Source organism: Jatropha curcas, chromosome 7 (assembly GCF_041381405.1).
Source record: "Jatropha curcas cultivar XTBG-Jc1 chromosome 7, XTBG_Jcur_1.0, whole genome shotgun sequence".
Classification (NCBI taxonomy): Eukaryota; Viridiplantae; Streptophyta; class Magnoliopsida; order Malpighiales; family Euphorbiaceae; genus Jatropha; species Jatropha curcas.
This window is the reverse complement of record NC_143157.1, coordinates 16,413,963-16,431,926: the sequence shown is the minus strand read 5'-3', so window position 1 is coordinate 16,431,926 and position 17,964 is coordinate 16,413,963. Positions and strand designations below refer to the sequence as shown.

Genomic DNA, 17,964 nt, shown 5'->3' with positions numbered 1-17,964 from the left:
TACCTTTCTCACTCTTCAATGGACCATCACGGTCTTTCCTCTTCATTTTGGATTCTCACTTTCCACTCTCATTTGCCAATTTCCTCGCTATCATAAGTTGAATTGAGACTCCATCTCCTATATTCCAAGAAAAGATTAGCCTAGGACTAAATTTCAAAAAACGTACATCATACATTCAAATATAGCCTGTAAGGATGACGGGTGGATACCCACTAGAAATAAACTATCCGAATCCATTCTCATTTAAATACCCGAATCCGTTAAAAAATAAATCAATAATACCTAAATTCATCCCAAATCCATCTAAAATTACCCTTATATTATCCGAACTCGTTTAAATTACCATTTAATCATAAATTTATTCAATCTGTGGAACCCGGATCCGAACCTGAAGTGCAACAAAAAATATAAAAAAAAGTGCATTAAAATTCAACTTTAAAATAATAAAACAATTTAAACTATAATATTGTAAAACAACAATTAATAGTAATATTAAAATAAAATAAAAGAATTAAAATTCAAACTAAGTAAATAATTCAAACCAATATCTCAATCTCAATTAAACAATTTGACAATCAAACATCTATTAAAATTCAATAACAATAACAACAACAACTAACTATAAATCAATTAAAATATAATAATAATAAACTATAACAAATTATCATATAATTAGAGCTAAATCTATATAAAACATAATAAAAAGTATCTCAAGAAGAAGAAATTACTGAATTAAAAAGTACATTAAAATACAACAACCCTGCAACAAACACACAAGAAATTTTACGTAAACATAATATTCTTAATATAAACATGATTCTTGAACTCCACTTATTCAAGAACCAAGATTGCAAGGATTAACAATCAACGTCATCTTCTTCTGCACGAAAAAAACATTTGAATCCGCACATGAACAAGAATATAAAAAATAAAGAAATAAGAACTTTTATATTATAATAATTTGATAAATTTCCTATCTAAAATTCAATGAGTTTAGTAATTTCCTATCCAAAAGCAACAGTTTACTTGGAGCAAATTAAACTAGCAAACTCAGTTTAGAAAAAAATTTTTTTTAAAAAAAAGCAACAATTTACTTGGAGCAAATTAAACTTTAGTAGCAAAAAACAAAACTTTATTAACAAACCATTCTCAGTACATGACAAGTATATGCAAATAATCTCATTCTCAGTATCTCTATACAATCTTAATCGTTATTAACAAACCAAACATGTCAAATTGTTGTGGGATCCCTCCAACATGTGGGACCCACACAAGTTTGAAGAAAAAAAAAAATAAAGCAACAAACACGTTTTGTTTGGGTCAGTCAAAGAAGGCTGCGAAAGAAAAAAAAAAAAGGAAAAAGTGGACGCGTGATTAACGCGTCCATTCGGCGGACGCGTTAATAATGCATTTTCACTCAACAAAGTGTACAAAAACAAAAAGAATAAAAATACATAAAGTGTATAGAATTTTAAGAAAGGGTTCCTAAAATTGGGAAAGAGAGAAAATAGTGAGGATTATAATTTTTGGGGTGATTTTAGGAAACACTTAGAGTACCACTATTTTTGTAATCTCTTTTGTACATATTATTTTTAGTGGAAGAATTATTCGGAGTTTTTGTCCCATGGACGTAGCCCATAACAGTTGAAGGGTGAACCACGTAAATCTTGGTGTCCTTATTTTTCATCTAGCATTTACAGTAATTATTTAATTTTTTACCGTGGTTATTATTTGTGGTGGATTCGATCGTTAATATCCAATACGTAGTTATTGGAGCATTTTTCTGTGAGCTCCACTTGGGATCAGTTATAATCCCAACAACTGGTATCAGAGCCTTTGTTTGGTAAATTCTGCCATTTTTCTATAAAGTTACTATTCACATAAACAGTGAATTTCGTGAATAGTAAAATTTTGTCAGATGCAGAATTCAACATGGCTAACGACGGGGCAATGATCAAATTGACGAATTCGAATTATTCAATGTGGAAATCCAGAATGGAGGACTACCTCAATTGCAAAGATCTGTACGATTCAATTAAAGGTGACAGTGCAAAGCCAAAAGAAATGAAACAAAGGCAGTGGGACAAATTAAAAAAGCAGACATTGGGTACAATACGCCAATGGATAGATGCTAGCCTGTACAACCACGTGAGAAATGAAAAAGATCCCCAAGTTCTCTGGAAAAAATTAGAGAATATGTACGAGGCTACGAATGCTCAAGGAAAAGTCTTCATGATTCATAAAGTCATGAACTTGAAGCTGTCAGAGGGACGATCAATTACACAACACCTGAACGATTTTGAAGGACTCATAACTGAGTTAGCAGTTACTAGTATGTCCTTAGATGATGAGATGCAAGCATGCCTACTGTTTGGATCTCTACCGGATAGTTGAGATACTCTTGTGGTATCATTGAGTAACTCAGCTCCAAATGGTGTGGTAACAATGTCTATGGTAAAGAATAGACTACTCAATGAAGAACTACAAAGAAGAGATGTTGCCAGTACCAGTTCACAAGCCCTTGTCACAGAGAATAGGGGCCGGAGCAAGAGTAGAGGTCCAAGGCATGAAAATTCAGGTGGTAGATCCAAGTCCAGAGAAATGAGAAAGTGTTATCATTGCTGCAAGGAGGGTCATCTCAAAAGGAATTGTCGTTTACTCAAACAGGATAATGCAAACCGAAGACAGGAGAATGACAGAAATATATCTGCTATAGTCTCAGTAGAAGATGGTGAGGTGACTTTAGTCACTCATGATGCAGATTGCTGTCATGTTGGAAATGCAGATACCGAGTGGATAGTAGACTCCGGTGCTTCATACCACAGTGTTCCGAAAAGGGAATATTTTTCCACTTATAAAGCAGGAGATTTTGGCACTATTAGAATGAGAAATAATAGTGTCTCGCAAGTGGTGGGAATCGATGATATCTGCATAAAGACAAGTGTCGGGTGCACATTAACCCTTAAAAATGTGAGACATATTCCAGATCTTCGGTTGAACCTGTTGTCTGTCAGTGTACTAGACAAGGAAGGCTATCACCATCATACAGGTGACGATAATTGGAAACTCACTAAAGGATCTTTGGTGGTGGCGAGAGGAAAATTATGTTGCTCGTTGTATAAGACACACGCAACAATATGTGCAGGTCAACTAAATACAGTTGAAGATGATGCTTCACCAAATTTGTGGCATAGGTGGCTGGCACACGTTAGTGAGAAAGGGTTGAATATATTGGCTAAGAAGTCTCTCATCCCATTAGCCAAAGGTAAAATAAACCCTTGTGATCATTGATTATTTGGGAAGCAACATCGTGTCTCATTTCAGAAAAGCTCTAGACGGAGAGACAACAAGTTGGAATTGATACACTTTTACGTATGTGGTCCCATAGAGGTAGAATCACTTGGAGGAAGTAGATATTTTCTAACCTTCATTGATGATTTCTCACGAAAAACATGGATATATTTGTTGCGCACAAAGGACCAAGTATTCAAGCACTTTCAGCAATTCCATGCAATGGTGGAAAGGGAGACTGGAGTGGCATTAAAGTGTTTGCACACTGATAATGGTGGTGAATACATCTCTAAGGAGTTTAGAGATTATTATAGTCTGCACGGTATTAGGCATGAAAAGACAATTCCTGATACGCCTTAACACAACGGCGTTGCTAAACGGATGAATCGCACCATTGTTGGAAGAATTAGATCCATGCTCAAAATGGCTAACTTACCTAAGCCATTTTGGGGAGAAGCTGTCAATACTGTTGTCTACCTAATCAACCGACTACCTTCAGCACCTTTGGATTTTGATATCCCAAAGAAGGTCTGGACAGATAGAAATATTTCATACTTTCACCTGAGGGTATTTGGCTGCAAGGCATTTATGCATGTTCCAAAGGAGCAAAGATCAAAGCTCGATGACAAGTCAGTTCTTTGCACTTTTATTAGTTATAGAGATGAAGAGTTTGGCTATAGGTTGTGGGACCTAGTGAAAAAGAAAGTTGTTTGGAGCCGAGACATAGTATTCCATGAGAATGAGATCGTGGCAAATACAACTTGTGAAGAATCCACAAGTGATGGTGTTATTGATATTACACTAGGAAGCATTCCTACAGATGATGCCACAGGTGGAGGAATGCTAGAATCAAAACGAGAAGAAGAAGAAGAGCCAGTCGTGGGAAATCAAAAGACGATTGTAGATGATAACAATGATGCAGAGGGTGTTGAGCAGGGGGAGCCAGAGAACCCCATTCCACCAGAAGGAGTTGAACCTTAGTTAAGAAGGTCAACCAGGGAACGCCCACCATCTACAAGGTACCCTAGTTCTGATTACATTTTGATTACTGATGAGGGGGAGATAGAGAGCTTCCAAGATGTGCAATCTTGCAAAGACAGAGATTGCTGGACAAAGGCCATGTAAGAAGAGATGAATTCTTTGAAAAAGAATGACACATATGAGCTGGTGAAACTTCCAAAAGGGAAGAGAACACTCAAGAACAAATGGGTGTACAAACTAAAGAAAGATGATGGCAAACTAGTGAGATACAAAGCTCGATTGGTCGTCAAAGGCTTTACTCAAAAGAAAGGTATTGACTTTGATGAGATTTTTTCACTAGTTGTGAGAATGAGTTCTATTCGAGTTGTGCTAGGTCTAGTAGCCAGTTTGAATCTTGAGTTGGAGTAGCTTGATGTAAAGACCGCATTCTTGCATGAGGATCTAGAGGAAGAAATTTATATGGAACAACCAGAAGGTTACAAGGTCAAGGAAAAAGAGGACATGGTTTGTCGCTTGAAGAAGAGCTTATATGGGTTGAAACAAGCACCGCGAAAATGGTATAAAAAGTTTGATTCTTTCATGGTGAATCAAGGATACAAAAGGACAGATGCAGATTCTTGTGTATATGTCCAAAAATTCTCTGATGGTAAATTTATCATCCTGCTCTTATATGTTGATAATATGCTAATCGTTGGACCAGATGCACATATGATTAGCAGGTTAAAAAGTGATTTGTCAAAAGCATTTGACATGAAGGATTTGGGATCGGCAAGGCGAATTCTCAAAATGGAGATTATCGGAGACAGAAAGTCCTGCAGGTTATGGTTATCGCAGGAAAAATATATTGAACGAGTTCTGGAGAGGTTCAATATGAAGAATGCTAAACCAGTTAGCACTTCACTTGCCGCTCACTTCAAGTTGAGTAAGAAATCCTACCCATCAACAGAGAAAGAAAAAGGAGATATGTCAAATGTTCCATATTCTTCAGCGGTCGGAAGTTTGATGTACGCAATGGTGTGTACAAGACCAGATGTCGCTCATGCAGTTAGCGTTGTGAGCCGATTTCTGTCAAATCCCCAGAAGACACATTGGGAAGTAGTGAAGTGGATCTTCAGATACCTGAGAGGAACTTCAAAGTTATGTTTAACTTTTGGAGGTGAAAAGGCTGCACTTGTTGGTTACATAGATGCAGATATGGTCGGTGATCTTGATGAAAGAAAATCTACATCAGGATACCTATTTACATTCTCAGGGGGAGCTATTTCATGGCAATCAAGATTACAAAAATGTGTTTCGTTATCAACGACCGAAGCAAAGTACGTTGCAGCAACGGAAGCAGGAAAGGAAATGCTTTGGTTAAAACGATTCTTTCAAGAATTGGGTGTGCAGCAGGAAGTATATATAGTTTATTGTGATGGTCAAAGTGCGTTAGACTCGAGCAAAAATACCATGTATCATGCACGAACGAAGCACATTGATGTAAGATATCATTGGCTTAGACTTGCCATTCAAGAGAAGCAGTTCCAGTTGCGGAAAATCCACACATACAGAAATGCTGCGGATATACTGACAAAGGTCATTCCGAAGGAGAAGTTCGGACTGTGTGTCAAAGCAGTAGGAATGGAGAGTCCCACCATGTAGTCGGGAGTGGGAGAATCGTTGTGAGATCCCTCCAACATGTGGGACCCACACAAGTTTGAAGAAAGAAAAAAAAAATAAAGCAACAAACACGTTTTGTTTTGGGCAGTCAAAGAAGGCTGCGAAAGAAAGAAAAAAAGGGAAAAGTGGACGCGTGATTAACGTATCCATTCGGTGGATGCGTTTCTCCTATAAATAGGAGAAGATTTTCACTCAACAAAGCGTATAAAAACAAAAGAATAGAAATACATAAAGTGTATAGGATTTTAGGAAAGGATTCCTAAAATTGGGAAAGAGAGAAAATAGTGAGGATTATAATTTTTTGGGGTGTTTTTGGGAAACACTTAGAGTACCAATATTTTTGTAATCTCTTTTGCACCTACTGTTTTTAGTGGAAGAATTATTCAGAGTTTTTGTCCCGTGGACGTAGCCCATAACAGTTGAAGGGTGAACCAAGTAAATCTCGGTGTCCTTTTTTTTCATCTGGCATTTACGGTAATTATTTAATTTTTTACCGTGATTATTATTTCTGGTGGATTCGATCGTCAATATTCAATACGTAATTATTAGAGCATTTTTCTGCGGGCCCCACTCGGGATCAGTTATAATCCCAACACGAATTTCACTCATATAGCCACGAATTGGCTTATATTCATCATCCTTTGGTCGTTTAACACATATACTTTAACAAATAAAACATGCACAAACCCACAAATGAAAAAATAAAACAATAAACATATATCTCTCGGCTGAACCCACAAATTAATTCAACAATTTCTCTTTATCTATTTATATGTATTTATATAAAAAGAAAAAAAGGAAAAGGAAAAGGGACGAAGCAAAAAGAAAAAAAAATAAACTGAGAACGAAATAAAAAAAACCAAGAACGAACCTGGCACTTGTACGCATGAAGAGCACAATTACTGCGGAGGTGACGGTAAAGAACGAAAGCAAACTATATCATTATTAGCATTCCATTCGATTAATAACTTTTTATTTTTAATAAATTTCATAATTACCAAACTATAAAAAATGCAATTAAATTATTAAGACTATATTTAACGTATTTTATGAAAAAAATAAATTCAAAATAATAAGATATTATAATTTAATATATGTTATTGTATTAAAATTTACTTATGAATAAGATTATATTACTATCTGATAATATTTTATCTATTAATCAAATTTAAAGTATAAACAACTATAGTTACAAGTAATATATATTTTATGTATATATCTTTTATAAGGATGTTGTCACACCTTACCTTACTGTAAGACATGGCATGTCGCCCGTAACATACTTAATAAGCACTTAAGTCTTATAAATGCTTACTAAGTATACTACAAGGGACTTAATACTGTTGATTCTTTCAAATTATATTTTGTAGAAAAGTAGATTTAATTATTAAATGTAAAACTCCTTTTGGTTCTTTCATCTATTATAAAGAAATGTCTCTTTTTTTTTTCGTAATTTACTAAACATATGAAACATAACTTCCATTAAGCTCAATATGATTTCTTAAACATCAATTATATTGGCAAAAACATAAAATGGTTCCATAACCCATAAGCCCATGGATGGTTTAATTACATACTGAAATCCTTTTCACACCTTAGATACATAATAGAAATTCATACAATCATAATTTACATGTCTCTGCTCAAATATACATAGATGTTCTGTTAATGTTTAATACATCATACATATTCCAAAAGAAGTCAAATATACAATAGCTACATCAGTAGCATACTATCTACATCAAACAAAAACGATCTTCTCCTAGTTCTTTTTCCTTGCCTTTTCCTGCGATAGCACAAAAGCAACTATCGCTAAGCATTTTGCTTAGTGGTGTACTATTATAAAATAAACACAAATTTATGAAATCAAATTCTTTATATGAAATAATGAATCATAAGTCATAAACCCATCATGTTAAAGGAAATAAGAAAACAAAACAATACCATTTAAATCATAAATTCATAATGTAGTCTTTACAGCTTTTATAGAATCAATTCCGAGGGCCATCAGTGTCTAATGTGCACATCTAGACCTGCTATCTACAACCTCAATCTGTGATATGATTTCAACAGAAGAGGGAGCAATCTACAACCTCAACATGGAGGGAGAATTTCATATCAATCATATATCATCTAGTGATGATATCCATATTCAATCGATCGTAATATCAACTTCAACAAATGAAGTGATATTCGGGGTAACAACCATGTCTATATCAGCTGTAAGACTTTTAAACCATTCCATTCATGTAATAATATTAAAATCACTGTGGGCAACATTTCATTTCGCAAACACTACTAAAATCATTCAGTCATGGCCACCCCTCATACTACAGTTATCAATTGGCCAACATCCTCCTCTTTCAAGGTATAAGAATCATAAAATTCATTTACATATGTCATTAGGTCGTATGCTTTCAAAATAAGCTTTGTTCTTTAAAAACATGTGAAATCATTAATACTTTTTATAATTATGATTCATAAAGTAAATCCATTGAAAATATTTTGCAAAATCAATCTCATTTTGTTTAAATAAAAGTAGGAAAGGCATAGTACACTAACCTGAGCTAGAAGGCTCCCCTAGCCTTTTTCCTCTATCAACCACCCTCTCCTCAACTCCCTTTCTCTCAGAAGCTGTAGCATAAGATTAATACTCATATTAACTTCATACTACACAATATACACACATGCATTTCTATAGGAATGCAAATTAAGCATTAGAATGTAGTATCATGCTTTTTCTTTCCTTTTCACTATGCTTGTCCAAGTGTCATATGACCTTAGTTTAAGCATGAAACACTTCATATCCAACACTTAACCACATCCTAGAAACATACTACTAACAATTACAACAATAGAAGTCAATGGCATGCTAAAATCATTCAATGTTTATGACATGCAGAATTTCAGCATATGAGCAGCTTGCATTCCGTTGGCTATATCTTACTTTCCTCATATTCATTTGCCCTGAAATTTTTACAGCATGTTCCCCACATCTTGGGGTACTTCCCTGTAAAATTTCATAATTTTTAAAGCTCATTTTCATTTTCAAATGACATAATTATAGAATCTGAATTTCAGTTTTTCTCATGCTGAGCAGCCTGCATTGATTTAATTATAACTCCGTTTCCTTTTATCCAATGGCCTTCCCCTTTTAACACGACCTACCCAACATCTCAGCCTATCTCCATATAAAATTTCATGAATTTTGAAGTTCATTTGCTTAGTCAAATAGGTCAATTACAGAAGCTGAAGTTCAGACAGCCCAACTGTAACAGGTCCAGCAATGATATGTTTGCTTAAGCATTCTCAACTCAATTCCAGCACAAATTCATGCAATTCAACTCTTCTATTACTTACATAACATCATAATATAAGATATATCAGAATCCCTAGGTCATGGAATGTCATGGGCAGCCCACCTTGGTAGGTATTGTCCGCTTTGGGCCACGCAGGCCCGCACGGTTTTGTCCCTTGGGCCAGGCTTTTCAACCCACCCCAAAAGGCGCCTACCAGGTTAAGCTACCACCCCTCTTATGTACTGATCGTGAACCTTGTGCATAGCCGATGTGGGATTTGCCTAAGGTGAGTGCACTGCCTCTCTGCAGCCACCGCTCACCCCCCCTTAACATGGCATATCAAATACAAACTCAAAATCATCCCTCTTGGTGAATTATGCAAATTAGACTTTGAATTCATGCATAACTAGTTTCACTCATCTTAAATCACCTTAAAATCAATTCTAATCACTTCATCTTCAACAAATCAGAATGAACAAGCAAGCACCTCACTTCAAAGTTCATGGAATTCAAAAATTAATCCATAGAAAAGAAGGAGGAAGTGAAGATAACTAACCTTTTCTTAAGAATTACTTGAAAATTCCTTGATTTTCACCTCCTTTTTGCTTGATTTGTATTCAAAACTCTCCTCCTCTCTTCTTGAACGAATTGGGCTGTAAAAGTGGGTGGAAAATGGCGTGGTTATCTCCATCTCTTCATAATAATATATACTAAACATTATCAAAAATTCCTTCCATATCCTTTAAATGAAAATTGCACTATCATCCTCCCTTTTGTTTTACCTTCATCCTTTGGCACTCTAATCTTTTTAATCACTTCACTTTAGTCTTAGTAAGTATCAACCAAGTGTATTTAATATTCTAAACCCCACTTAAGAAAGGTCATACTGAACTTACCATTTTTCGGGCTTTTCGGGTAAAATCGTGCTTTACCAAGAAGTCATTCCTCTTTAACTCATTTTTTATTTCCTTTAATCTTTCAAATTGATTTGTAATCACATTAATTACTATTTAATTAATATTCACATCCTCAATATATAGTGTTTCCCATTATTCTAAGTTTTCCTTTCATTCGGATAACCGAATTCATCGAAAAAGCTAGAATAGCAGGAACTACAAAGTTGAGGATATTACAACTCTTCCCTCCTTAAAGAAATTTCGTCTCGAAATTTTACCTGTTATAAATCTCTGAATAATTGTGGATGTTGCCTTCTCATATCTTCTTCACGTTCCCAAGTAGCCTCTTCTCTGGAGTGGCTTCTCCATAACACCTTAACTAAGGGAATCTGTTTATTCCGAAGTTGCTTAACTTCCTTAGCTATGATAGCCACTGGTTCTTCATCATATGTGAAGTCTCGATTAGCTTCAATTGATTCTAAAGGCAATATATGTGAAGGGTCCGATCTATATCTCCGAAGCATAGAAACATGGAAAACATTATGAATCTTATCGAGTTCTGGTGGTAAGGCTAACCTATATGCCAATGGACCAATCCTCTCAAGTATTTCATAAGGTCCTATGAAGCGAGGACTCAATTTTCCCTTTCTACCAAATCTCATAACACGCTTCCAAGGGGAAACCTTAAGGAATACTTTATCACCCACATTATACTCTATATCTCTTCTCTTTAGATCCACATATGACTTTTGTCTATCTGCAGCTGCTTTCAATCTTTCTTTAATTACTTTGATCTTTTCTTCTGCTTGTTGAATAATTTCAGGACCTAGCAATTGCCTTTCACCAACTTCATCCCAACATAGGGGTGTCCTACATTTTCTACCATATAAAGCTTCATATGGAGGCATTCCGATACTGGTCTGGTAACTGTTATTATAAGCAAATTCCATCAAAGGCAAATATTTATCCCAGCTACCTTCAAACTCAAGAACACAAGCTCGAAGCATATCCTCCAATATTTGAATAATCCTCTCAGATTGACCATCTGTCTGAGGATGGAATGCAGTACTAAAATTCAATCTAGTGCCCAGGGCTTTCTGTAAGCTAACCCAAAATCTAGATGTGAATCTTGGATCTTTATCGGAAACAATGGATACTGGCACTCCATGTAGCTTAATTATTTCACCAATATATATTTCTGCCAATTTCTCTAGACTATAGTCTGATCTTACAGGTAGGAAATGAGCACTCTTCGTCAATCTATCCACAATAACCCAAACTGCATCATGTTTCCTCTGAGTCAGTGGAAGTCCCATTAGAAAATCCATAGTCACTCTTTCCCATTTCCATTCTGGAATCTGAAGTGGATGATGTAATCCTGCTGGTACTTGATGTTCTGCCTTGACTTGTTGACAAGTTAGACATTTAGATACAAATTCATCAATATCTTTCTTCATACCAGTCCACCAATAGTTCCTCTTCAAATCCCTATACATCTTGGTCCCGCTTGGATGCATAGCAAATGGAGAATCATGTGCTTCCTTCAAAATGAGATGTCTCAAATCTAAGTCTGAAGGAACATATAACCGGTCCCGAAAGAGTAATAACCCATCTCTACTGACAGAAAAATCTGGTCTTTTACCATCTTGTGTCTTTGAAAGAATCTTTTGATATTTATCATCAGTCAATATTGCTGCTCTAATCTGATCAACCAGTAGAGGCTTAACCTGAAGATTAACTAACACCCAATTGTCAGAATCGTCTCAAACTTCGCATTAATAGACCGTAGATCATGGACTAGAGATAACTCTGTAGTTCTCAGGCTAGCAAGAGTCTTACGGCTCAGTGCATCTGCTACCACATTAGCTTTCCCTGGCTGATAATCGATAATACAGTCATAATCTTTTATCAACTCAAGCCATCTTCTCTGTCTCAAATTCAACTCCCTTTGAGTACCTAGATACTTCAAACTCTTATGATCGGTGAAGATATAGCATTTCTCACCATCAAGATAATGTCTCCATATCTTCAATGCAAATACAATGGCTGCAAGTTCCAAATCATGTGTAGGATAATTCCTCTCATGTGGTTTAAGTTGGCGTGATGCATAAGCAATAACATTTCTATCCTGCATTAACACGCAACCTAATCCATTATGAGAAGCATCACTATAAACAGTAAACTCTGTACCTGGAGTAGGTAAAGTCAAAACTGGAGCTTCAGTCAAACACTTCTTCAGCTTATCAAAGCTCTCCTGACATTTATCTGTCCATTCAAATCCAACGTTCTTTCGCAATAGTTTAGTTAAGGGCAAAACAATGATAGAAAATCCCTTAACGAACCTGCGATAATAGCCAGCCAAACCCAAGAAACTACGAATCTCGGAAACATTCTTTGGTGGCTTCCAACTGGAAATAGCCTCAATCTTACCAGGATCCACTGCAATACCCTCTGCAGATACAATATGACCAAGAAAAGCAACTTGTGCTAACCAGAATTCACATTTAGAAAACTTAGCATAAAGTTGTTTTTCTCGAAGAGTTTGAAAAATAATTCGTAGATGCTTATCATGCTCTTCTATATCTTTGGAATATATCAGAATGTCATCAATAAAAACCACAACAAACTGGTCAAGGTAAGGTCTGAAGATCGTGTTCATCAAAGCCATGAATGCTGCTGGAGCATTAGTTAATCCGAATGGCATAACTAGAAACTCATAATGGCCATAGCTAGTCCTGAATGCCGTCTTAGGAATACTCTGCTCTTTAACTCTGAGTTGATGATACCGCGATCTCAAATCTATCTTAGAGAATACAGAAGCACCTTTAAGCTTATCAAAGAGATCATCAATCCTTGGCAAAGGATACTTATTCTTGACTGTGACCTTATTCAACTAGCGGTAATCAATGCACAACCGTAAACTGCCATCTTTCTTCTTTACAAATAGCACTGGAGCTCCCCATGGTGACACACTAGGGCGAATAAACCCCTTATCAAGCAACTCCTGTAATTGTGCTTTAAATTCTTTTAATTCAGCAGGAGCCATTCTGTAAGGAGTAATGGAGATCGGTTGAGTCCCTGTCATAACCTCAATCTCAAATTCAACTTCCCTTTCTGGAGGCAATCCTGGTAACTCTTCTGGAAAAATATCTGGAAAGTCACACACAGTAGGAATGTCTTTAAGATTAGGAGTACCTACCCTTGTGTCAACAATGTGAGCTAGGTATGCCTCACACCCATGACGGATCAATTTCTGAGCTAAAGCTGCAGTGATCACAGATGAAGGCAGTATCTGTCTCTCGCCCTGTATTACCACATCTACATATTCTGGCAGTTTAAATATAATCTTCTTAAGCTCACAATCAACCACTGCCTGATATTTATTTAACCAATCCATACCCAAAATAACATCAAAATCTCTAAAGGGCATCTCAACTAAATCAGAAAGGAATACATGACCTTGGATCATGAGTGGGCAATCATGATATAATCTATTAACAATAACCTCCTGCCCTAAAGGACTCGATACAAGCACATCATAACCCAATCTCAAACAAGGAACAGATACATAACAAGAAATCCCAGCACTAATATAAGAGTGAGATGATCCATGATCAAACAACACATAAACATCATGATTAAATAAAGAAAACATACCAGCCACTACATCAGCTGAATCGGCATCCTGCCTCTGCCTCATAGCATAAACTCTAGCTGGCCCACCAATAGGCTCTGGTTGATTCACTGTCCCCTGACTAGCCGACATGCTACGTCTACCTCTACCCCTACCTCTGCCTGCAGACTGAGAAGATCCATAACTACCAGCTGGTCTTTGAATCGATCCCTCTGTGGCTGCATATGCCGTAGTCGTTCTCGGTCTAGGGCAATCCCTCACAAAGTGTCCAACCTCACCACAGTTAAAACATGGTCCTGTGGTCAACTTACACACTCCTCCATGATATCTACCACAATGAACACAACTACGAGTAACTGGAGGAGCTCGTGGAGGTGGCAATGGTGGTCTGAACGGCCTCTGGCTCTGTGGCCTCACACTGCTAGATCTAGGAGGAAATGGACTAAAGAATCTCCTCTTCTTGCTACTAGAGCTACTAGCCCCTGGGAAAGTCCTCCTGACACTCTTCTCCTTCTCTGTAGCCTTTTCTTGCTCAACCTTCTCCTGATTCAGAGCTTGTGATACCAATGCAGAAAAATTCTCATGTTCAAAGCCGATCACATGACTCTTAATACTGGGCTTCAATCCCTGTTCAAATCTCTTGCACCTGTCCCTGCCTGTAACTAACATACGCCCAGCATAATAGCTCAACCGAGTAAACTCCCTCTCATACTCAGCTACAGTCCTATGATCTTGTCTGAGCTGCAGAAACTCCTCTATCCTGGCATCCACATAGGTAGATGGAACATACTTTTTCTTGAACTCCCTCAGGAAGTCTGCCCAAGTCAGAACTGGTGGCTGCACTTTGCTCCTAGGAATTGTCTTCCACCACTCATATGCATCTTCCTGAAGTAAAGAGACTGCATAATCGTACTTCTGAGCATCATCACACTAGAGCTTTAAGAAAACCCTATCAATCCTCTTTAGCCACTGCTCAGCTACCATCGGGTCAGTGGTGCCTGAAAACTCTGTGGCCCCATACTTAACCAACTTATCATACTGTCTAACTGGCAGCTGCTGCTGCTGTAAGTTACCTGCCATTTGTCTCAATAACGCAGCCATCTGCTGGGCTATAGGGTCAGCAGCTGGTGCAACAGGGACATCAGAACCCTCGGGAGCATCACCAATCTCTTCCTGCCTCACCTCAGACTGCTCCTCAGGAGGATTAAAATTATCTCCCTGACCAACACCCTCCATACTATCTATCAACAACAAAACGCTATCTGTATACTATCACAGAAAAACATTCATCTTATTAGAATATTGTATGATGTAGCTATCCAACAATTAACAGTCAAGTAATATTTGAGCAGATTACATTTCACATGTATATTCAGCAAAAATATGATCCAATATGCAATTAAAACTGCTCTGATACCAAAATAAACATGTCACACCTTACCTTACTGTAAGACATGGCATGTCGCCCGTAACATACTTAATAAGCACTTAAGTCTTATAAATGCTTACTAAGTATACTACAAGGGACTTAATACTGTTGATTCTTTCAAATTATATCTTGTAGAAAAGTAGATTTAATTATTAAATGTAAAACTCCTTTTGGTTCTTTCATCTATTATAAAGAAATGTCTCTTTTTTTTTTCGTAATTTACTAAACATATGAAACATAACTTCCATTAAGCTCAATATGATTTCTTAAACATCAATTATATTGGCAAAAACATAAAATGGTTCCATAACCCATAAGCCCATGGATGGTTTAATTACATACTGAAATCCTTTTCACACCTTAGATACATAATAGAAATTCATACAATCATAATTTACATGTCTCTGCTCAAATATACATAGATGTTCTGTTAATGTTTAATACATCATACATATTCCAAAAGAAGTCAAATATACAATAGCTACATCAGTAGCATACTATCTACATCAAACAAAAACGATCTTCTCCTAGTTCTTTTTCCTTGCCTTTTCCTGCGATAGCACAAAAGCAACTATCGCTAAGCATTTTGCTTAGTGGTGTACTATTATAAAATAAACACAAATTTATGAAATCAAATTCTTTATATGAAATAATGAATCATAAGTCATAAACCCATCATGTTAAAGGAAATAAGAAAACAAAACAATACCATTTAAATCATAAATTCATAATGTAGTCTTTACAGCTTTTATAGAATCAATTCTGAGGGCCATCAGTGTCTAATGTGCACATCTAGACCTGCTATCTACAACCTCAATCTGTGATATGATTTCAACAGAAGAGGGAGCAATCTACAACCTCAACATGGAGGGAGAATTTCATATCAATCATATATCATCTAGTGATGATATCCATATTCAATCGATCGTAATATCAACTTCAACAAATGAAGTGATATTCGGGGTAACAACCATGTCTATATCAGCTGTAAGACTTTTAAACCATTCCACTCATGTAATAATATTAAAATCACTGTGGGCAACATTTCATTTCGCAAACACTACTAAAATCATTCAGTCATGGCCACCCCTCATACTACAGTTATCAATTGGCCAACATCCTCCTCTTTCAAGGTATAAGAATCATAAAATTCATTTACATATGTCATTAGGTCGTATGCTTTCAAAATAAGCTTTGTTCTTTAAAAACATGTGAAATCATTAATACTTTTTATAATTATGATTCATAAAGTAAATCCATTGAAAATATTTTGCAAAATCAATCTCATTTTGTTTAAATAAAAGTAGGAAAGGCATAGTACACTAACCTGAGCTAGAAGGCTCCCCTAGCCTTTTTCCTCTATCAACCACCCTCTCCTCAACTCCCTTTCTCTCAGAAGCTGTAGCATGAGATTAATACTCATATTAACTTCATACTACACAATATACACACATGCATTTCTATAGGAATGCAAATTAAGCATTAGAATGTAGTATCATGCTTTTTCTTTCCTTTTCACTATGCTTGTCCAAGTGTCATATGACCTTAGTTTAAGCATGAAACACTTCATATCCAACACTTAACCACATCCTAGAAACATACTACTAACAATTACAACAATAGAAGTCAATGGCATGCTAAAATCATTCAATGTTTATGACATGCAGAATTTCAGCATATGAGCAGCTTGCATTCCGTTGGCTATATCTTACTTTCCTCATATTCATTTGCCCTGAAATTTTTACAGCATGTTCCCCACATCTTAGGGTACTTCCCTGTAAAATTTCATAATTTTTAAAGCTCATTTTCATTTTCAAATGACATAATTATAGAATCTGAATTTCAGTTTTTCTCATGCTGAGCATCCTGCATTGATTTAATTATAACTCCGTTTCGTTTTATCCAATGGCCTTCCCCTTTTAACACGACCTACCCAACATCTCAGCCTATCTCCATATAAAATTTCATGAATTTTGAAGTTCATTTGCTTAGTCAAATAGGTCAATTACAGAAGCTGAAGTTCAGACAGCCCAACTGTAACAGGTCCAGCAATGATATGTTTGCTTAAGCATTCTCAACTCAATTCCAGCACAAATTCATGCAATTCAACTCTTCTATTACTTACATAACATCATAATATAAGATATATCAGAATCCCTAGGTCATGGCATATCAAATACAAACTCAAAATCATCCCTCTTGGTGAATTATGCAAATTAGACTTTGAATTCATGCATAACTAGTTTCACTCATCTTAAATCACCTTAAAATCAATTCTAATCACTTCATCTTCAACAAATCAGAATGAACAAGCAAGCACCTCACTTCAAAGTTCATGGAATTCACAAATTAATCCATAGAAAAGAAGGAGGAAGTGAAGATAACTAACCTTTTCTTAAGAATTACTTGAAAATTCCTTGATTTTCACCTCCTTTTTGCTTGATTTGTATTCAAAACTCTCCTCCTCTCTTCTTGAACGAATTGGGCTGTAAAAGTGGGTGGAAAATGGCGTGGTTATCTCCATCTCTTCATAATAATATATACTAAACATTATTAAAAATTCCTTCCATATCCTTTAAATGAAAATTGCACTATCATCCTCCCTTTTGTTTTCCCTTCATCCTTTGGCACTCTAATATTTTTAATCACTTCACTTTAGTCTTAGTAAGTATCAACCAAGTGTATTTAATATTCTAAACCCCACTTAAGAAAGGTCATACTGAACTTACCGTTTTTCGGGCTTTTCGGGTAAAATCGTGCTTTACCAAGAAGTCA

The 17,964-nt window shown here is 36.1% G+C and overlaps 2 long non-coding RNA genes and 1 pseudogene across 2 annotated transcripts; all 3 read right to left on the bottom strand.

Moving 5' to 3' along the window:
• Nucleotides 1–7,576: 7,576 nt before the first annotated feature.
• LOC149494774 (uncharacterized) lies at nucleotides 7,577–9,889 on the bottom strand. The gene is made up of 3 exons (XR_016321611.1): nucleotides 9,787–9,889; nucleotides 8,494–8,565; nucleotides 7,577–7,717 (listed from the first exon to the last, which is right to left on the bottom strand). It is a non-coding gene; the product is annotated as an uncharacterized LOC149494774 (long non-coding RNA).
• A 3,130-nt stretch (nucleotides 9,890–13,019) lies between these two features.
• Nucleotides 13,020–14,861, bottom strand: LOC149494773 (uncharacterized; annotated as a pseudogene).
• Nucleotides 14,862–15,599: 738 nt separating this feature from the next.
• On the bottom strand, nucleotides 15,600–17,681 carry LOC149494772 (uncharacterized). The gene is made up of 3 exons (XR_016321612.1): nucleotides 17,579–17,681; nucleotides 16,517–16,588; nucleotides 15,600–15,740 (listed from the first exon to the last, which is right to left on the bottom strand). It is a non-coding gene; the product is annotated as an uncharacterized LOC149494772 (long non-coding RNA).
• Nucleotides 17,682–17,964: the final 283 nt, after the last annotated feature.